Source organism: Tamandua tetradactyla, chromosome 13, assembly GCF_023851605.1.
Source record: "Tamandua tetradactyla isolate mTamTet1 chromosome 13, mTamTet1.pri, whole genome shotgun sequence".
Lineage (NCBI taxonomy): Eukaryota > Metazoa > Chordata > Mammalia > Pilosa > Myrmecophagidae > Tamandua > Tamandua tetradactyla.
Window position 1 is genome coordinate 69,016,538 of NC_135339.1, and position 23,128 is coordinate 69,039,665.

Genomic DNA, 23,128 nt, shown 5'->3' on the forward strand with positions numbered 1-23,128 from the left:
CCACTGAGAAGTTGTAGGTGGTAAAGCTGACAGGAGCCACAGCCAGACTTGCGGGGGAGTGGAAGACACATGGGTACTGCTAGCACAATTACATCATTTTTCTTATTCTGTTTTCCCTTCTTTATTTTTCCCTAAGAAATAGCCCCCGATTTTATGTGTCAATACTGACGGTTCCTTTTTCTGTTCTAAGCCAGCCATTTCTGCCTTTATCATTGCCTTTTCCCACAAACCTTAATAAAAGCCACAGTATTTATAATCTGCGGCCAGTTCATAAGCAAAGGTACTGAATCCTCTCAACAGATAAGTCCCGCTCTTTGACATAATTTCTACCCCTTACTTTATAGAATAATTGCTTTTATATTGATAAGGTCCTTAAAAGCTTCCTAGCTGTACTCTTACTTACCATGTCATTGATTTCTCACAACAATCCTTCCAGGTGGGTGAAGGGTCCACTCCAAAGGCTAGGAAGCTGCACTGCTCAGATGGGAACCCAGGACCAGCTCATGTTTTCTTAGTAATAGTTATAAACCAACACTACCTTAACTGTTTTGCTCTTCTCTTCAGTCTACACATGAGTCTAACCAGCAGCCATGAATTTCTCTGTCTGGATTCCCAATTGTGCTCAGGGGATTTAACAATATGAGTATGGCAAGAAAAGCAAAGTAGGCTCTATTCAAACTAAGGGCTCAACTAAACACTGATGAGGCAATGAGGAGGCAAGGGAGGTGGATACCAAAGAATGTTAAGTATGCAACATCCTGCTCTTTTCCATTCCCCCAATCCCTTCTCCACCAATATACTCTCCAGTATCCACAAGAAAGAGTAACATAACCATCCATGTAAATGCCTAGTCTAAAATCCTAAGAATCATTCAGGACTTCTCCATATCACTGGACTTACTCCCCACCCCTCATGATCTATATCACATCCTTTGGTTTCCACATCTTTAGTTACTTAAATCCATTCTGCCACCATGACTAACCACTTTTTGTCAACATTTAGACGGCAGCCTCTGAACTGGTCTCTTCCACTCCAGGACCAAACTTCTACAAAGTATATTACAAAAGCATTCAGAGGGCTCTCTGTGCAAAGTCTTTCCATGACTCCCCAGCTCTCAAGAGAGAACCAACCCCATTAACTTCCTTCACAAGGCCCTCTGTGATCTGGCACCATCTTGGTTCTCTAAATGCAACAATTACAACTTTGAAATCCTTCCTTCCAGATTCTTGGATGAAGAAGCTTGCATACCAGTTGCTGATGGAGTCCCTAATCTAATCATCAGTCCTTTGGGGAAGGTTTATAGCTTAGACCCTAAACTAGCTGAGCCTGGCTTCTCAATGGAGTTTCAAGCTAATATTTCTCACCAGGAGGACATTAGCACCTAACAGAAAGGTGGCTCAAGAGAATCTTAGAAACAAGGGGGACATCATGGTGATTATCCAAGATATAATTAGATAATTATATCTAATTAGAAAGCAGTTCAAGCAATAAATATAAAGTACATCTTTAAAGATACTTTTTTATGAAAGCTGGACCAAAAGTTATCTATAACGTGAAAGTCAAATAGAAGATCGCATTAAGATGCTTAACTTCCTAAGCAAGCAAAGACATGCAAAGTTTTAACAAAATAATGTATTTTAACATAAACGCAGCAAATATTAAATTATGGTCATGCACAATGCTTGTGTAACTCTACAAAATGGACCTCTGATATAGTGCCAATGAGATTATGTATTGATAGAACCTTCAGAAAAGTAAGTTGGCATTTTATAATAGAATTATAAATTCTATTAAAACAGATCCTAAAGTTTTTAAGAATCCTTAGCCTTTGATCCAGTATTCCCCCACCATGATTTTGTCCACACACAGTATATAAAACAAAAACATGTCCTGAAAATCATCATAACATTATTAAAATACACAGTTAGGGTGGGCAATGGTGGCTCAGCAGCAGAGTTTTCACCTGCCATGCTGCAGACCCAGCTTCAAGTCCCAGAGCCTGCCCATGCCAAAAAAAACAAAAAAACAAACAAAAAAAAACAATTTTTAAAAAGTACCTAAATGCCTACCAAGAAAAAAAATAAAATTACCAGTCAACTATTTGTTAAAATACTTAAACATTAAAAGTTGAGATTTTTGAAAGTTATACAATGGCACGAGAAAAGAATATGTAAAGCTTAAAAAGTCATAGGGGTATCATTTTATATATAGTATGAATTTACATTTTTAATATTCAAAATATAAAAAAATACTGGTGATAGGTTTTTATGTATACTTTCTCATTTATATTTATAAAATTTCCATATTTTCCTATAATATGCATGTATGACTTTTATTCTTACGGGAAACTATTTTAAAATTTGTGTTGGCTATGTATGGAAAGTAAACATAGAAGTGGTTATTCCTACATGAAAGGATATCAGGCATTGAGTTGAGAATAAATAACTAGCAAGTGAAATTAACAAAATAATTTAAGTAGTTTTCCTTTGACTACTTCATTCTTCAAATCTGGGTGGTCCATGTCTACTTTATCCTTCCATTTTAATGTTTTCAACCATAATATGACTGGAATCGGAGAAGCCCTATAGTTGATGAGTGCTAATTCTAAGAGCTCATGGACTCTTATGGAAGCATTTGTTTTGTAGTTTATATCAAGTAGGCAACTGACAAGCATAAAAAAGCAGCAAAGCCAAAACCATACATCTGGTAATGAATTGCTTTCATGAATTGAGAAAAATGAGGTTCACTATAATTACCAGTTGCTTCTTGTCATCTCCAAGAGTTTGCAGAGGAATAATTGTTACAAAATATAAAAATACAACCCAAGAAAATTTTGTTGTGACTTAGCCCTGTGTTAATTTCCCACATATTCATCTCTTAGCAATTTTGCCTGAAATTCTTTAAATTAACAAATAGTTTCTGTTTTGGAAGACCAAACTGATTCAGCAGGAGTTTTGCACAAAGAGGAAATTATGGAGATTTTGAAGAGAAAGGAGTGACTACATCAATGCACTTTTATTCACCTTTACCTTACATTTACAACATTCTCAGTGGTACAAAAGAATGAACTCCTACTCACTATACAATTTCTTGTTAGCTTGGGAAAAGGTTTCCTTTCTTCTTTGGTTGTTTATGTTTTTACAGGGTGGACTGAAGATATTCGCAAATCTACCAACTTACATACATAGTTGTATGCATCGGACCACATAGTCGTATTTGATTGTTTACTATCATCCGGGACAACTGATGGGTTGCATCATTACTATTGCTTATTTTGTAATGACTTAGAAAAATAATCTCTTTCCCTCCAGACTTGACTCAGAGACTGAAAATCTAAAATCTTACCTCTAAAAAGCACAGCTTGTTTTTTTGCTCTTAGATAAAGCAGACAGAAGTTAATTGAATTTGCCCAAATTCACATAATTGCTACTGAAATCATGGATATAAACCACCTCTTTAAAATTTATCTCCAAATATTTTACATAGTCAATAGCAGGGAAATACTCCACTGGGTAATGATACAGTTCTGTGTATCCCCACGAGTCTTGAGTTTTATAGCAAGCAGATTCATATCAAGTTACATCCAAAATTTTAACTTGGTCTCACACATTTATTCAACAAAAATTTATTCGGTGCATATTATGTACATGGCATATGCTTTTGCCAGGCTGTTATTGCAAATACTACACAATGGTTTTGCCCAAACAATGGGAATTTACTGGCTTATAGTTTTGGGGCTGAGAAGTTCAAAATAAAGGCATCAACAAGGTGATGCTTCTCTCCAAGGTCTCTAACATTTTGGTGCTGGCTGCTGGGGATTCTTGGGATTCCATGGCTTTCATCCCTGCCTCTCATCACATGGCAATGTTATCTCCTTTCTTTTCTGGGTTCCATTGACTTTTGGCTTCCAACTCCTCCCTGCAGCATTCTCAATGCCTAAATTTCTTCTGCTTATAAAGAACTTCAAATAATTCATATTAAGACCCCCCCACCTCATTCAGTTGGGTCACACCTTAGCTAAAATAACATCATTAAGAAATCCTATGTACAACTGGTTGATACCTACAGGAATCCAAGACCAGACCAGACCAGTTAAATTTTGGTGTGTTACATAGCGCAAGCCACAGCAGCTCGGCTCTCCCAAGATATAAAAGATTCAGTGAGTGCTTCTAGGGTTTAACCTTCTAATAGAGAAGATGAACTATTTATCAGCAGCTCTGCCACAGGAAGAAGAAAATCTAATAGCGGCCAGAGAGAGGAATGCATATAAATACAATGGAATTTAGTGATGAGTCAAATGAATCAAACCCTGTGCCTGTGGGAAGTGAGGGGCTGTGGACAGGAGGTAATCTGGGTGTTTAAATTGGAATGTAAAATAGATGAACTGTTTCATATAGAATTTGGGGTTTCAATGACATCCGCATATCCCTCCCCTCTCTTGGACAGACCTATAAAATCTAGAAAGATGCAAAGCCATAAGGGGTGGAAAAACAAGGTTATAGCTAAACTATGCCAAGTTTGGAAAAATCTTACCTAATTACAACAGATGTTGACCCAAGCTGATAGACGCTGTTGTTCTCACTGTATTTAGACACCTGGTCTAGAATATAGGGAAAAGTTAGGACCCTGAGCCAAAATATCTGTTAGTCTCAAGGAATAACATTTCATAATTAAACAAAATTTCAAATAAAAATAATGCTATACTAAGAAATCAAAACACTACAAAAAGAAGTACTGAGGAAATCAAAACTGCAATTACAGACTAATTAGAAAAGAATGAAAATGCAAACACGACTGTTAAAACACAGAATAGAGCAAAATTCTACCATGTGGATAAAATAAATGCTTAACCTCAAATACTTTATAATCAAATAGTAAAACGAAAGTAAACAATCGGGTTATTAAATTTAAGAATGTAGAAAAATTACAACAATCCTAGTAAAGGCAAGAGGAAGAAAATAAAGACAGAAAACGATGACTTAGTAAAAAGAAAAATGTTAAAATTACTCAACAAACTCAGGAGCTGTTTCTGCGGGGAAAATAACTAGCATGTTAATAACAAGCTTTAATATATGACTCATGAATTTATTAATAGAAAAAGAGAAAAGATAATTGCAGGAAATTTAAACAATATATAAATTCCTCTATTCAATTTGATGTGGTTATATTTGAAGATTTAGGTGAAATAAATATATTTTTAAGAAGATAGATATCAAAATGTAATAAAAACTGAGCCCCTTACCAGAATTATATGACAAATTATTATGCCCCCTTTCCCTCTTCTTCCCTCCCAGAAAAAAAGACTTTGGTGTATAGCAATCTTGTTAGTGATTAACAAGAACAAGGAAAAGACCACTTTCATTCCAAATAATTCCACAATTAAAAAGATCAGTTATCATAAAAGGGGAACATATTTGCAAACACGCCTGAAGATTAGGACTCTGGTGTTTCCAACAATTCATTGTCTGACTTTGATCAAATGTCTCCACTTCTCGGAATCTTACTTTCTTCCTCTTTAAGGCAAGGATTGGGCATACCTCTGTGTGTTCGTACATGAACATTTCTGAGTGTAAATGGGATGGTAGATTATATTACGTCAGATATCTGCCAATGTTACTACTAACCACTGAAACATTGAATTTTATGGTTAAGAATCTCTAAAATGCTTACAAGAATCCCACTGTTCATTATCAGTCCCCCCCACAACCTACTGCAAACTGATTTGTGCTGTCTCCGAGGTTGTAACTACTTCAGTTTCTGTCCTCTTATGTTAGTTTGCTAGGCTGCTAGGGCAAATAGCACACAGTGGGTTGGATTAACAAAAGGAATTTATTGGCTCAATGAATAAAGTCATTGACAAGACCATTCTTTCTCCCCAAAGAACAGCATGCTGACCTGCCACAATCCTTAGGGTTCCTCGGCTTGCATCCCTACCTCCCCATCACATGGTGCCCTCCCTCTAATTGTGTCTCCTCTTCGGTCTCCACTAGCTTCCAGCTTCTGCTTGGAGCTCTCTCTGACTTTTGTCTTCTGTTTTCTTCCCTTTATGAGGCTTCAAGTCATATGGCTTAAGTAACCCACCCTCATTCATTTGGGTCCTACCTTAACTTAAAAATAACATCTTCAAGAAGTCCCTATTTACAAAGAGCTCACACCCACCGGACTATGGGTTAAGGAGAAGAACACGTCTGTGTTGGGGTACATAGTCCAATCTGCTATTTAACACCAATCTCATCTATCTTATACCAACACCTTCTCTCCTGTGGGGGAACATTCAGGTTCAACAACTGTAGGTTAACCTGGTGAAAGTTTAACCTGGTGAATCTGGTTTAAAATATAAACTAGAGAGGCCAGAGCTTGGAAATGTAATGTTCTGCCTGGATCCCAAAGCATCTCGAATCAAGACTGTGGAATGCTAAATTGTAACACCCTGGCAAGGGGCTGGACACATTAAAAAGGGATGTGCCAAGTGACTAACTTTCCATCCTATAAAGGAATCAGCCTCCAGATGCTATAAAGATCATAAAGACAAAATATGCTATATTTTCATGCCTCTTTTCTGAATGAACAGATTCACACGGACTGAAAAAGAATGATAATCCCACTGCTATCACTAAGACACTGGCACTCAAATAACTTGCCAGTGGCTGTGTGTTCAGTGAAACTATTCTGGAGAGCAACTGTGCACTCTATTTTGCATGGATCTTTGCAAGATTTTTCTCATTATTTTCTAGCAGTGGAATTACTATATCCAATGGTTTTTATCCCAGAATTATATGTAAAAAGTCACACATTCGAAAGAATTTAATGCCCCAAAATGGGAGAATTGGTAAATGTTTTATTATATATTCATTAAAGGATATAGTCATGTTAAAACAAAGTAGACAGATATTGCTTGGCACAGAAATATGATTAACACATACTGACGAGAAAAACAGAGGGTACAGATGAAACATACTACCATTAAATTAGCTATCTGTGGCTATACATATAGAAAAAAAAGAAGTATCATATATGTATCCAAATGTTAACCGTTATTATCTTAGGGTGCTATGATTATAGTTGATTTCACATGCATTCATTTTTCTAAATTTATAAATTTAAAAAGCAAATGTTGCTCTGATAATCAGAAAAATAACAAAAGTATTCCCATTTTGATAATTTACATAAAATGTAAGTATCCATGAATAAGGATAAAAATATGAACCACAACTATGCCACATGTATAAGCATTCTACTCATACTAGAAGAACATCCCTGATTCCAAGTTCTCTAAGAAAATAATCAAAATCAACTTCCTCTAAAGTTTCGCCTGTATCAATCATTTGCCACTCCACATATGCCACCTTAGGTTCTTATTTAACCTTTTTCTTTGGGGACTATCTACCTGTTTAAGTCAGGAATCGTGATTAACAGGTATTTGTACCCTCAACCCCACCCAGTACCTAATATGGCATCTTATATATTGTCACACCCTGATCTTCGCATTCTTTCCTCTAATATTAGCAAGTACGTTGTTCCATGAGTTATGATACAGTGGGCACGTGCTAGCACTTCTTGTCCTAACTTCCTAACAGTCTTAGAAATGTCTAAATGTGGGGCAGTATTTCTACTACTGAGTCATACTAAGAAGTTTCATGGGCACACAATTCTGTTAAATATAGATGTCAAACCTGTAACTAAGTTAGCTTGCCTATCAGTAGTGAGGGTTTCCAGAACACCTTAGAACAAGTCCTCTTTTATTTCAATGACCATGTTTTGTCCCGGCTCTGGGTTGGCAAGAATTACTTGGAGAATGTGTCTCTGCTTTGGTTGCATAGCTTCTCAGCTGCCCAGGATTTCACAGTTTGGGTGAATTTTGCCATCCAAGGCCCAAGCTGGATGCATCTTCAGTAGGACAATGCCCATTATTTCCCAAGGACTCACTAATCCTGACACCCAATACACCCTGAACACTGAGGAGTCTCACCAAAGAACTGCTCTCTTGAGACTCTGGCAGTCATCACAAGTGAGTAGCACTCCTCTGCAACTCCCAATCAGTTCCTGGCCAGCTTGTTTATGACTTCAAAAAATTTCCCAAACAGCATCTATGGAAACCATTAAAGTCTAATCTAGAAATCTTCAGGTCCCACCATCCAACTCCTGTCACTCCAACAATCTTTAAACATTCAATGTACTCCAGTTTTGTCTTTGTGGTACTTATATACTTCCTGACTTTTTCTTGCTTCATCAGATGCTATGGAAGAAATGTATAGCTGGCTTTCTAGATCAGCTTTTCCCTGAGATACACAACTCAGCTTCACATACTACACACACCAGGCAAGCCATACCAACTCATGTACTCTTCTAACCCCTTTCCTTCCCTGGGGGCAGAATCTTAGCTCTGCTTGGTGTTTGGAGGGAAGCTCTGTCACAGCCTTCTGAAAGCTAGAGAACACATCATCTTTGAGGACTGCATTCAATCTTAGGCTTGCTGCCTTGTAACCTCACTTTCCCCTAATCCATTACTTTCATGCTGAGAATCCTTGCTGACTTCACTGGGTTGAAAAGAATGTATTTCTTTTTGTCAAAAGTCACCATCTTTTCCCTGCAAGGTGGCTGGTATAAAGTAGAAGCAGAATATAAAATGACAGCAAGAGCGAGAGACAAGAGGGTCGGAAATAAAAATTGAGGCAGAAAAATGTATATGAATTGACATATATATAGTTAGAGACAAAGGAATTCTTTACTCCCAAATCATGGTGTCAGATCAACTCTGAAATCCATTTCCCTTCTTCATCTCTGCCAAACAACAAAGGGGTATGCCTCTTCTACTTCCTAGAGCCCATCACTGCACAAGAGGGGTGGAGGATGAGCTTATGCATCCCAAAATAAGAGCGCAAGCCATCTATTCACCACCCTTCCCAAGATTTTTGTACATTTCTAGAATGTTTACTTTTCAAAATTACTTCTGGTCCCAAGATTATTTTTTCATCTCTCTTTCATATCACCTTCAATGGTCCCTTCCCTCTGGTCCATGAAATTCAGTTGTCTTTCCCTGACAAAGCTGACACACACACACACACACACACACACACACATGAACACAGACACATAACTCACATATATACACAGATCAAACAATTCCTGTCCACACAAGACATTTGCAGCTATTGCTGTACTTGTGCTTGCTTATTTGTGGGGAAGGTTTTGCCTCCAGAGCTCGGCCCAGCAAGAAACAATCGATGTCGTATATCACAGGCAGGAAAAATGTTTTAAAATGTTTAAAAGTTGTCTAGCAATTTTCACTCCCTTCAACCTACTGGCTGGCATTTTCTTTTTGCCACACCTTTCTACTCTAACAAAGCAAAACACCAGCACTAAATATATGCAGAACAACTCTGTTCTTGTAACTCTTTCCTCCAAACTTGGGCATGACCCTGTTCGCCTTTGCCTATGTGGTTGAGGGAGAGGAAAGTAGTTGAGAATCGGGCTCTGTATTCAAAAAGCCGGATTTTCACCTCCATTCCACCATTCCCTATTGTGAAATTTGGGATAAGCTAACCAATACCTTGCACCTCAGTGCTCCCATGTAACAAATGAGGTTCATGACAGTATTTATCCACAGGTTGCAGGTTTAAATGCGATGACACAACTAAGATACTCCTCCTGTGCCTGGAATAGAGCAAAGCCTCTTATGTGTTGGCCATTATGCGTTTTTCTAGATAAAATGTCATACACTAGCTCTTATCCCATCTCCCTTTCCCTTCAGTCTCTGTAAGAAGTGTGCAGTATAAAGATATATTTTTCCCAATGATATCATTAAAACAACCATCTTCTAGAAGACAAAAGTAGGTCTAGTAATTGTTTTTAAGCATCACAGTTTTTCTCCACATAACATATCAAATGAGTACTAAATACGGAGTATATAGTCACATTTAGTGATGGCATGAACTGAACCATACTTTCTCCAACTATGGTGATTTATGTGCTGCCATTAGGACTCTAGCTTATTCATGGCCCACGACATGTAGTATTAGTCACTTCTTGTTTGTATTCTTTAAATCAACTTTTTATATTTCTTCACTATATCCTAAATAATAATAACCATGACGTCATAGGTCTGATGTGTTACTAATCGTTGCTTAACGTGCATAAAATAATTAGTAACAACTAACATCTTAAAAATGCCCATCCATGTTCCACCTATGGAAATTATCTCATACAAGCGGAAGCAGAATTGTAAGACTTGCATTACTTGTCTCACTTGGTCCAGCTCACAGATCTCTTATAAGGATTAAAGGATAAAATATGCGGGAAAGTACTTGTAAACCGTAAAGCACTGCGCAAGCACAAGTGCATCTAATTTTTAGTAGATGTCCCAGAGCTATTTGTTGCTGCTATCTGTAGAGTAGCTTCAATGACAGAGAAACTGACTTTTCAAAGGGCAGTTACTTCCTTTCATTGAGAAGATCCCTGGCTGAAGGGTCACCTGGCAAGGGACAGTACTGCATGGCAGTACTTCCTTTCATTGAGAAGATCCCTGGCTGAAGGGTCACCCACAAGGGACAGTACTGCATGGCAGAGACACACTGGGATTCCTCCTACAGCAGTAGTGGGTCACTGATGGAAGGTATCAATAACGACACCAACCTCAGAGCCCAAGGATGAGAACAAAACCTGCAAGTGCCCTACTGCAGCAGTGTCACTGCAATACCACTTCTGCTGGCAGTGTTTTTAATCCTGCAGATCCTATTTCCCCCAGCTCTACCCTCTCCACAAGTCAGCTTCATACCATCAGCATCAGGAAATGGGATCCTGAGCTCAGTACTGGGCAGTGTAGTCCCACACACACAAGGCCTGACCCCGCTCAGCACTCAGTACCTGAAGTCACAGCATAAACACTTCACATTTCTCTGCCAGCCAAGACTTGCCATGGCTTTACACATTTTTAGGCCAATGACTCCCAGTCCTGTTGCACATGAGACTCACAAGGGATATATTAAAAAAAAAAAAAAAAAAAAAAACAAAGTCTGGGCCCCATTCCAAATCCCCAATCCTAATTTAATTAGGATTTCTTGGCAGAAGCAGGGGCTGGGGCATCAGTTTCTATGAAGAGCTCTTCAAACATGAAACCAGGTCCGAGAATCGCAGCTTTAGGTAAATGGTGGCCAGACTGTAAGACCATCCCTCCCGAGCATGGGGAGAATAAGGAATGAAATCCAATTAATTTGCTTAATTCGGCCAAATCCTTTAAATCAGAAAAAAAAAAAAAAAAGGCAAAACCAAGACAAGCAAAACACAGCAGAAACAACCTCTGACAGTCTGTGTGTACTTTTTCTCATTAGACTGTTCTTTTATTTCTTATCCAGGAAAATTGAGTTAGAGTGTAGATTCCTGATCCTTACCTCTAACCTATAGGAATCAGAATCTCTGGGGCCAGATGACTTATATTCTAACAGGCTTCCCAGAGCATCCAAGTCCAAAAAGTCTAGGGCCACTGCTCTCTACATGATTGTATCAGAAACCTCTACCATCGCTCCTGATTTGGCAGTATCTCTTTTGGGGTTTTCAACCCTGGTTGCACAACCAGGGAACAACTGGACTACTTGAGCTTTAAAACAGAGGTGTCCAAGTCTCACCCCAGGCGCCCAGGTGTGGGGCCTGCACTGCTGAATGTTTTCAAGCTTCATACGCGATTCTGATAAACAGAGAGCTTACGAGTCTCTGCAATAACGGCACTGCTGTTGGCCAGGAGAAAACACAGGGACTTTCTTCCTATCTTCCTATGTCTTTCCTCGGGCCAGGTATCATTACCAAAATGTACTCCTTTCTGCCAGTTCTCTTCAGAATGAGAAGAGAGCCTCCTTCCTGTCAAGTTGCCTTTTGCACAGAAGGGAACACAAATTTAGAAAGTATTTAAAGCAGTGGGCAATCCACATGTTCATTACTCAATGCCGGAACCAAAGGCTCCACAGGCATTATTAAACAAATTGATGAACACCGTGGCTGGATTTAGAGGGAAGAAAAAATGCTGCTGGAACTGAAATACACTGATTCTTCATCTAAATGTCTTGTAAGTAAAAGACCCAGGAACTGACTTCATGGATTTTTCACGTAGAGACGATAGTATTTACATCTCAAAAGCCCACTTCTACTGCCTTCTCAGTCCTGGGGGCCATTGGGGATTCGGAGAATGAGCTCAGGATGAAATGCAACTTAATTCTGTCTATTGAGGAGAGAAAGGTTTCGCAGCTCACCCAGCTGGGTGCTGTGCGTGGTGAGGCAGTTATTATGGCCTGAACAAATGCAAACCCAAGCCAATTACAGCTTTCACTGCATGGTTTGCTTTCCAGTAAGACTATGAGGCATGCGAGATGGAGTACCGGTTCTTGTCTGAGTTCGTAACTGAGCACAGAAGGATAATTTTCCCTGTAAATGTTGAAGGCAGGGTCAAAAACCCTAGAACAGGCCACTCTGTTCCCGTTAAAGAGGTGGCTACTAAAATTGAGTATTTCAGGGACGGAAGCATAAAGAATTTTCTGCATTAAAATCACATTCTCGTAGGGGACAAAAGAAGAGGGGGAACGCCACCTGCCACTCACACGGAGAAGGAGACGCAGGTTGGATCTCTGCTCTGCATGGAAGTCCGTGAGCCGAGCAGCGCCAGCACCCAGCCAGCGGGAAGATGCGATGAAGTCCCTACCTTTCCTAAGTCTGTGACTGTCTTCAAAACACTGTCATCAATCATCCTAATAAGCACTTAAAAAGTAAATCAAGGCTATTAAAACACTTTTGACATTGAGCTTGCTTCCTCAAGCAAACCATAAACACGAAGAATTTACAACATTCACTGAGGGAGAGGGAGGAGGGTGCTGGGTTTTAAAAACAAATTTATTAGCTTGTTTCTTATGCTGTTCTTTTTTTTTTTTCTTTCCTCTTTTTCCCCTTGGACAAGTGATAAACTAAAACTGCTGGAAACGGTAACAGGCTGCTAAATTCGTAGTTAAGGTTCATATCATTATCTAAGCTATTCTGGATTTCTGTGGGTGATTTATAAGTGCGTGCTAGCAAAAAAGCCACAAAAGGCTTTCTCCTTTGACTAAAGGGGCCTCGGGCTATTTCATCAGCCTCTCTAGTCAAAATACCAGGCAGTGAAATATACCATATGTCACTCCCTTCATGTTCAAAATTCAAGGGGATTAAGTGCTGTAGAACAGTGGAATAAGCTGGGACAGATGGCAACCAAGCTCTGTCATTAACGTGCTAGTGACCTTGGAGAAGTCATTTATGCTCTCTGGATCTCAATTTACTCAACTGCAGAAGGCATGGGATGATCCAGATAACTGAATGTTCCTGGTCAAAGCCACAATCCTACTGTCCAATTAGCTCATTAGACAACACAGTATTAATTAGCTGCTGGCAGGCTTTTATGATGGCTAATGTCAGATTCCAACCTTCTTCAAATCATGCGGGTGGCAGGGAGGACAGCTATTTTAATTGTTCTAACACTTAGCTTTTGTTCTCCCCTAAAATACGTGCTCAACATTGGTCATGGATTTATATTCTCTTTGGCTCCTTGCTTGATTTTCAATCAGTAGGGCTGGCAGCTGGCAGGTGTAAGCTGTACCCATTTTCAAGCCTGAAGATTATCAGAGCTGGGACTGTGATTGGGGGCCAGATACCAGATCCTGGTCTCTGTGGAGGAAAGAATGTCTGCTTTTAATTAAGCAGGAGCATGGCGCTTGCTTATCTTCAGCTCAGACCTCTTCTCTGAGTTGCAGACCTATATTTGATAACTCCTTTTGGATGTTTCAAAGATAACTCAAAATCAACTTTTATAAAATCCAATTTCCCCACCCCCAGCTGGCCCTGCTCCAATGCTTCCCATCTCAGAGAACAAACCCATTCTCCCTCCTGTTAGGCCCATAGGGCACCTAGGAGTCATCCAGGACATCCCCCTCCTGAACCCTGAGCACTTCTTGAATATGAACCTATCACTGCATTCCCACCACCACCCCTTCATCTAAGCATTACTGCTCTCCTGAAATTCTGATATATTTTCCTCCTGATTTGGTAGCATCTTCTTTTGAAATTTTCTAAATACAGATTTGCCCAATCCTCCCTACCACCCTACTTCCACCCCCCCACCCACATCACTTAAAACATTTCACCCCTTCAATGAATTCCCTTTTTTCTTAAGATAAAAACTAGAATCCATCACACGACCCTCTATGTCCTGTCTCTGCCCTACCAGGCTGGTGGCATGGCATGTCCTACTTCTCTTTATCCCCTCCACCCCAGTCCTGTTGGAATTCTTTCAGTCCCTCTCTGTCTTGAATACATCTTCATACCACATGCTGACACCACTGCTTAGAGGTCTTTGTATTCCTTCCTCGCCAACCACTTCATCCGGTCACTCTCTATCTAGCACTTCTTCAACAAGCTTTACCTGTCTCAATAGATCCCTCTAACCATAAGCTTTCAGAACAAATCTCTCTCCATCCTAGTACATAACTCTGTGACTATTTTGTTTTTGTCCAGTGGAGTCTCTCCCACTAAAATTTCCTGAGAGCCAAGACAATTTCTGCTTGTTCTCATCAGTGAGTTTCCAATGTCTAGCACATAAAAACCACTCAAACATATCTATTGAAGGAATGACAGGGATCACTGTTGATGGCAATAAGGTTTTTTTTCCATTGCACACTGTTTATTTCAGGCCCAATTCCTGTTTTTTATTGTATAACTTTCTCTGTTACAGATCTCTTTGAATAAAATCGTTTGGATCAGTCCCTTTACAGAGGAGAAGGGTCTACTTTCTCAAATTTTTATTTTTTCCACACCTCACATAAAATGTCACCAAAGAAAGGGCAGGCAATGAATGGTGTCTCGGTGGCAGAGTTCTCAGCTGCCATGCCAGAGACCCAGGTTTGATTCTCAGAGCCTGCCCATGACAAAAAAAAAAAAAAAAAAAATGTCACCAAAGAGAGTGTCCCATTTATAAAACACTCTGATGAAAGGTTGACTTCCCTCCTGTCTTGCTTTAAGCTAAGCAGCCCACTTCTTGTTTGACTTTGTACTCCAGCCATGCCTTCTTCTCTCTCCCAACCATTCATTGCCTGTTCCTTTTCCCCCTTAGCCAACTCCATATTTCCTCCTTGAAGCCTTTCCTGGTGACTCTGCTCCATCTTTATTTCTTCCTTCTCCAAATTCTTACTAGGTTTATTGGTTTGAATAGTCCCTTCTGGAGTATATTGGCATATTTTTCCTTGCCACTCAAAACCACGTTTGTTCCTTCTCAGAGTCCAGGACCACACTGCTGCCTCTGCTTGCCCTGCTCTTCGCTCACGCCTCATCTGGACAGCTTTTTCTCAGCTTAAATATCACATGCTCTGAAGGGTTTCCCCTACGACCCAATCTAAAGAAAGCCCTTCTGTTACTCTTTCACAGGTATGTCACTTTGGAAGCTGCCAGAGTGTGATATACCAGAACCGCAAGGCTTTTAAAAAGAAGAACTTAATAACTTACAAGTCTATAGTTATAAGCCTATAAAAATGTCCAAAGTAAGGCATCAACATGAGGTTACCTTCATTCAAGAAAGACTGATGGGTCAGGAATACCTCTGTCAGCTGGGTAGTCACGTGGCTGGCATCTGCTGGTCCTTTGCTCCTGGGCTCTGTTGCTTTCAGCCTCTGTTCCTGTGGGGGTTCCTCACTTGACTTCTCCAAGGCTGGCTTTTCTCTTCCGGCTTTCCTTGGCTCTCTCCAGGTCCTGGTCTGCTTAACATCTCATAGCGACATCAGCTGGGCTCCCAGCATCTCCAAACATCCGTGTGTCTGTTCTCCACACGTCGGCATCTGTGTCAGCTCTGCTCTGACGTTTCTGTCAGTTTTGTTATTTCTGGCTCTCTCCAAAATGCTTCCTCTTTTACAGGATTTCATCAAACTAACCAAGACTCACCTGGAGTCACATCGCCATCTAATCAGAGGTCACACCCACAATTGGGTGTGCACATCTCCATGGAGATAATCTAATCAAGTTTCCAACCTCTAGTGCTAAATCAAGATTAAAAGGAATGGTTGCTCCCACAAGATTGGTTCAGGATTAAAATGCGGTTTTTCTGGGGTACATAATACCTTCAAATTGGTACACAGGGCAACCCCAGTTTTTTTTTTCTAATATCAATGATCCCATTATACAGTGATTTTTATGTATATTTCCTTTTTTTAACATATAGCTTCCTCAGTAAACTCTAAATTTCTTGAGGGCAGGAACTATATCTATTTCTTCCATAATGCTAATTAATACTAAAGGCTTGCAGAGTACATGACTTATAGTAGGTACTCAATAAATATTTTATGAGGAGAAATTATTACAACTAATGGTCATATTGGTCTGGTCTCCACATCAAGGCTCTAAATCTTGAGGGCAAAGATCTTAATTCCTGCTTAACTCCTGTCTTGTACCCCCCATAGTGCTAAGGTTTAGGTCGGGGTGGGGGGGGTCTCAACCTCAGCACATTTAGCATCTGGGCCAGATAATCCTGTTGTGGGGGCCTGTCCTATGCATACTGTAGGATGTTTAGCAGCATCTTTGAACTTCACCCACCAAATGCCAGTAGCAATCCTCACCCCCACTCAATAAAATCAAAAATGTGCAAGACATTGCCAAATGTCCTCTGAAGACAAAATCATCCCAGTGGAGAATTTCTGAGACTGCTTCAGTCACTAAATGTTGATTAATGGATTGCAAGCTGGCTTGACAATCTCTGGACTCTAAGAGTCCCTCAAACTCTTACAGTTATTCCACCACAGTCAAGGAATAGAATAAATATGTAAAAATACCCGACGGCTCTGTGAGTGGTGTTCCCTTCAAATGCTGGGATGTGGAAGCCAAGCTGGCTGGGAGCCGATGCTAACTTCTTCCTTAGCCATTGTTCTCTCAATAGCTGCAGCTCATTTTGAACATCCTTGGAATACCAGGTGAATTTATATCTTGTTTACTATTCCCTCAACTGACCAATTAAGTTTTCATCATTATAACTTTTTTTTTTTTAATCTTCCTGTCTGCTACATCCTCCTGAGAGGTAAGAATCCACACCTGTTTTATTACTGTGCTTTCTGCCAGACGAAAAACACCTGACCAGAGTGGCTTCTTAAGAATATCTGGACTGAACTTTGCCATTTGCTATGCACTTTCACATCTCTTCAAATAGTTGCAAGAGACGAGACAGAGATAGAGATAGAGATGATAGAGATAGAGACAGAGAGAAAGCAAGAGTGAGAGCAAGATTAGGAGAGAGAAAGAGGACAGTGAGAGAAAGAGAGAGAGAGAGAGAAGGAAAGAGAGAGAAGAAAAATAGCATATCCGCACATCCAGTGGTTTGAAATCTATGACCAGGAGTGAAAAACAACTGTCTTCTCTCCAGAAGTTTCAACATCTGCGCTCAGCTGGAGAGCAGAATAAGCAAAGTTCAAAAGGTTTTATATTTAATTCTAGTGGTAAATGTAAAGAACCAGCAAGAGCTTTAATTATGACTGCCTTGGAAATAGTAAAACATAGTACGCAATTTAATTTTTTCTACAATATGGACGACTTAAACACCCTTTGACCAAGCTATGCCCATTTCACAGGAGGAAACAGTGGTTTAAAGAGGTTAAATATTTGTAAAACCTCATATGGTACCAGGGTACTTAAGACCAGGACTTCTGATTTTACATCTTATGTTCTTTGCACCTTAATACAGTGACTATAAAGAGGAACACACCTCATGCTATTGTCCTCCACAACTCCTAGCCCATCAGTTGTAGTCATTTTTCCTTTTTCTCTTGCTTTTGGACTTGGTCTACCTGAGAACAAAATTATCTGCTGAGAGTTCTCTCAGGAAACATAGGGATTCCCAGCTGAGATACATATTGTTTCATCATCTCATTCCTTGGTTTAGGTGCATTGGTGGGATTCCGGGGTGTCTACGGTGTGTGTGTGTGTGTGTGTGTGTGTGTGTGTGTGTGTGTGTGTGTGTGTGTGTGTGTGTGTGTGTGTGTGTGTGTGTGTGTGTGTGTGTGTGTGTGTGTGTGTGTGTGTGTGTGTGTGTGTAACCACGATGTCATTTAAGTATAACAGTAAATTCCTCAGCAACTTGATCCAGTGTGTGTGTGTGTGTGTGTGTGTGTGTGTGTGTGTGTGTGTAACCACGATGTCATTTAAGTATAACAGTAAATTCCTCAGCAACTTGATCCAGGGGCTGCCTAATGGGATTACAGGGCAAATGTCATGAAGCTGCACAAACGCAGTCATGTTCTCAGTCCTTACTCCTAGTAAAAACTCATTTCACTCTGTAGTACAGCTAGGGTGACCAGATATGTCTTGGCATGATCAAGACAATTTGATTTACTCCTGTTGTCCCCACATAATTATTCATAGCAGCTCTTTACAAAAGGGCCCAAGTTTGAAAGATAAATTATATATTTACACTAAATATAATTCAAGGTGAGTAATTTGCATAATTGGTTTAGTGTGTTACCATGTTGCAGCACGTTTAAAATGGTTATATTTTTCCTCCCCATAGGATGTTCATGATATGAGATAGGTGGGAAGGAATGGGTGGCAAAGTCTTCCCTCCCTTCCCAGGTTACATTACTACTTCCATAAAAAGGAGTTTTAACACCCCCATAGCCATTACCCCCATTATCACCAAAGACCAGAGAAAAATGACCACTAAAAAGAGACCCACGAGTGCAGAGGCCACAGCCAGCCCACAAAGACTCAGCACTGACCGCCACATCCGTACTGTTCCTGTGGCCCAGAGTGTCAAACGAGCATGACTAGTGACGAAAAGCACGGATTTGTTTGTCTCCCTTTAAATTTCATTCTCTGGGGGCAGGTCTCCCCTGATCCTGGATGGAATCTCTGGCAGGTCCCTTGGCTTTCTGCTTATTCTAGTGTAATCGATGGTCTCAGTTGCTGTAAATCACAAGCAGTGTTTTAATTCAATAAATAAAATGTTCTGTTGAAAACAGTAATCAAAAGCCTGTATTTGACTATTAAATTCTCCTCCCTTCTCACCCCTGACTCCCCCGACCCTGCTGACACCAGCACTGCTGAAGGCGGTGTGGGCCTCTGCTCTCCATGAAATCTGACCAAACCCTCCCCAGTCCCCACCTTTCACCCCCCTCCTACCCTCCCCCCATGCACACCTACAAATATCACACTCAAGGAGGCAAGAGAAGGAGGTGTAAGGAGGAATTAGGACCTCTGTGCTATGGCTGAGTGGCTTCCTGCATTGGGGGCCTGGCCCATGGGGAAAGAGATCATTTTTTTTCTCTTCAGTCCCCCCCTGCAGTTCTCTTAGGCTGGATGGAAATATCTCCAGTCAGTTACCTTCCCAATGAGGTCTCTTTGTCCCTTTAGATAGGCTGCTGGGCAAGAGAAGAGGTTCCAGAAACACCCTCTCTTTCAGTGTCATCAGGAAACACTCTCTTCTCCTCACTCCAACATGTTCTGGGGGTGCTGGCCAGCCAGGACGACCTCCCAGACAGAAGGTGGCCCCTGGAGATTGTCTAGCAAGGAGTCAGGTACTAATCCGCAAAGCAATTTGGTTTTCTTAGTTGCAAGTCAGACACCAGTATCTGTGTCACCGAATTTGGGGGAGATACAGGGGAGCTCTCTTAAAATCCACCCCCTGACCTGCTTAAAATGAAGGGGAGACACATCCTCCCACCCCCATGTGTTGGGGATAGGACATGGCTCTGACAATTTTCTCTCAAATCCACTTCATCCCGTGGACTGCCTCTGCCTTTGCTGTCCTCATCAAGATTGAGTGATGCGACAGAAAAATAGAAAAGAAGGGGTCCAGAGTATTATAACATTCTATGGTGATATCCCCCTTAGAATTTTTTCTCCTCTCCTCTTCTCCTGACCCATTCATTTTTATTAGAGAAATTGGAGGTTTACAGAAAACTCATGCAGAAAGTGCAGAGTTCTCATATACCCCCCTCTTACACACACAGTGTGCCCTATTATTAACATTTTGCATTAGTGTGGCACATTTTATTACATTTGATGATACAATATTATTTATTGAACCTTAGCCCACTGTTTACATTATAGTCTACTCTTTGTGTTGTATAGTTGCATAGTTGTATGCTCTTGTTCATGTGTAAGGTAACTTCTATACAATCTAAAATTTTCCTTTTATCCCTTTTCAAATATACAATTTAGTGGTGTTAATTACAATGTTATACCTCCATTACGATTATTCATTGCCAAGACTCTTCCATCAATCCAAAGGGAAACCCTGCAACAATTAAGCATTAACTCCCCATTCCAGGCCCGCCCCAAGCCCTGGTAACCTGTATTCTAGTTTCTGACTTTATGAATTTGCATATTCTACTTATTTCATATAAGAGAGATCATACAGTATTTGTCCATTTGTGTCTGGCTCATGTCACCCAACATGATGTCTTCAGGGTTCACTCATGTGGTAACATGCACCACGATTCATTCCTTTCTACAGCCAAATAATATCTCATTGTAGATATGTACTGTATTTTGTTTATCCATTCATCTTTGATGGACACTTGGGTTATGTCCACTTTTTGGCAATTGTGAATGATGCCACTATGAACAATTATGCAGCTTAGCAATATATTTTTAAATCAAAAGTATGAGTTACCCAAATTATGTTCTTTATCAAGACAGTGTGGGCTATTTGGAGTCCCTTATCATTCCATATGAATTTGATGATGGGCTTTCTCATTCCTGAGAAGTCTGTTGGAAATGTAGAGCTGCACTGAGTATAGTATAACCCTTTGAATAGAACTGACATCTTCACAATATTTACATGAACACAAATGTCCTTTATTTAGGTCTTCTTTAATTTATTTCGGCAATGTTTTGCAGTTCTCTATGTATTAGTCCTTTACATCCTTGATCAAATTTGCGTCGCTCCAGAAAAAGCAATATAAAGAAAAAAGAAAAAACTCAAAGACATCATACTCCTTCCTCTCACCGACCACTAGTATTAACATCTATCCAATATATATTTATTTTTTTAACTTTTTCCCCCTTTATTTATTTATTTTTAATCCATATGTTTTACTCACTGTCCATACCATAAATAAAAGGAGCGTCAGACACAAGGTTTTCATAATCACACAGTTACATTGCAAAAACTATTATAATTATACAATCATCTTCAAGAAACATGGCTACTGGAACAAAGCTCTCACAGTTTCAGGCACTTCCCTCTAGCCTGATACACCTTAATCTAAAAAGAAGATATCTATATAATGCATAAGAATAACCTCCAGGATAACCTCTCGACTGAAATCTCTCAGTCACTGACACTTTATTTTGTTTCATTTCTCTCTTCCTCCTTTCAGTCAAGAAAGCTTTCTCAATCCCTTGATGCTGAGTCCCAGCTCATTCTAGGATTTCCATCCCACATCGCCAGGGAGGTTGACACGCCTGGGAGTCATGTCCCATGTAGAGAGGGGAAGGGCAGTGAATTTGCTTGCCGTGTTGGCTGAGAGAGAGATAGGCAACATTTGAACAACAAAAGAGGTTCTCTGGGGGTGACTCTTAGGCCTAATTTTAAGTAAGTGTAGTCTGTCCTTTGCGGGGATAGGTTTCATATGAACAAATCCCAAGACTGAGAGCTCAGCCTATTGATTTGGTTGTCCCCACTGCTTGCGAGAATATCAGGAGTTCTCCAAATGGGGATGTTGAATTTCCCCACCTTCTCGCCATTCCCCCAAGGGGATTTTGCAAATACTTTTTTATTCACCATTCAAATTACTCTGGGATTTATTGGGGCATCACTCTGGGATTTACTGGGGCATCCCTCTGGACAAACCTACAAAATCTCATGCCCTATTCAAGGTTCCATGTACTTATAGTGTTCAACTAAACTGTCCATATAAATTATATTAGGAAATGCACTAGTCAAAATATAGATTTTGTAGCAAAAACATTTTTTTGCTTTAGTCTCACATATAACTTAAAAGTTTTAAAATATGAATTACCATCTATTTTCAATACCCTGCAATGTTGACATTCCTTTGTTCTTCCTCATGCAAAAACATTTTTTAATTTGTACATTTAGTCACTATCATCGTACACTCTAGGTGGAATTTTTTTTCTTGATTTCCTCTTTGGATTGTTTATTACTAGTCTATAGAAATATCACTGAATTTTTTCATGTTGATCTTGTACCCTACCACTTTACTGAATTTGTTTATTACCTCTAGAAGATTTGTTGTGGATTTTTCAAGATTCTTTCTCTATAGGATCATATTCATCTGCAAATAGGGAGCATTTTACTTCTTCCTTTCCTAACTGAACCCCTTTTCTTTCTTTTTCTTGACTAATTGCTCTGGATAGACCTTCTAGCACAATCTTGAACAACAGTGGTGAAAATGGGCACCCTTATCTTGTTCTTGATCTTTAGGAGAAAGCTTTCAGTCTTTCATTGCTGAGCAGATTGCTGCCTGTGGGTTTTTTCATATATGTCGTTATTCTGTTAAGGATATTTCCATCTATTCCTAGTTTTCCTAATGTTTTTTATCAAGAAGCTGGGATGAGTTTTGTCAAATGTCTTTTTTGCATCAACTGAGATGATTATGTGGCTTTTTTCTTCATTCTATTAATGCACCCTTTCATTTAGCTGTCTCAAAGAGGAAACACTTCCTGGTATGTTTACGCTGCCATTTTCATGACACGTCCTGCTTATTCTCTTCTGAGCTGTTTTTACATCCCCTATATGATTCCTTTCCCTGACCAAAGCCTCCAAGAACACTTTCTTACGTAAGTCAGCACGTGGGAGGCCCAGGCTTGGGGATGTCACAACCTGGACTTGTGACATTTATCATATTGGCACCTCAGCAGAAACTACTGGTACTGGGGAACTCTCTATGAATATTAAGATGAGTGTTAAGGATGTGGTGTCAAGAAAGGCATCATCAGGTCAGCAGATTCCTCCTCTGCCCATTACAGAGTCAGTCTAAACAAGGCTCATTTCTTTTCTTTGCTGCCTAGTTTTCCAGAACAGCTCTCTCCAAGGCCAAGCAACTTGCTCCCACAAGGAAACCTCAGCAAGTGTTTCCTGCATGTGCTATCTTATACCAAGTTGAGAAATCACCTCTGATCT

At 40.0% G+C, this 23,128-nt stretch overlaps 1 protein-coding gene across 4 annotated transcripts in view; it reads right to left on the reverse strand.

The window, feature by feature from the left end:
• SORCS1 (sortilin related VPS10 domain containing receptor 1) overlaps positions 1-23,128 on the reverse strand; it is a 536,703-nt gene that overhangs the window by 281,806 nt on the left and 231,769 nt on the right. The gene's annotated exons all lie outside the window — the stretch shown is intronic.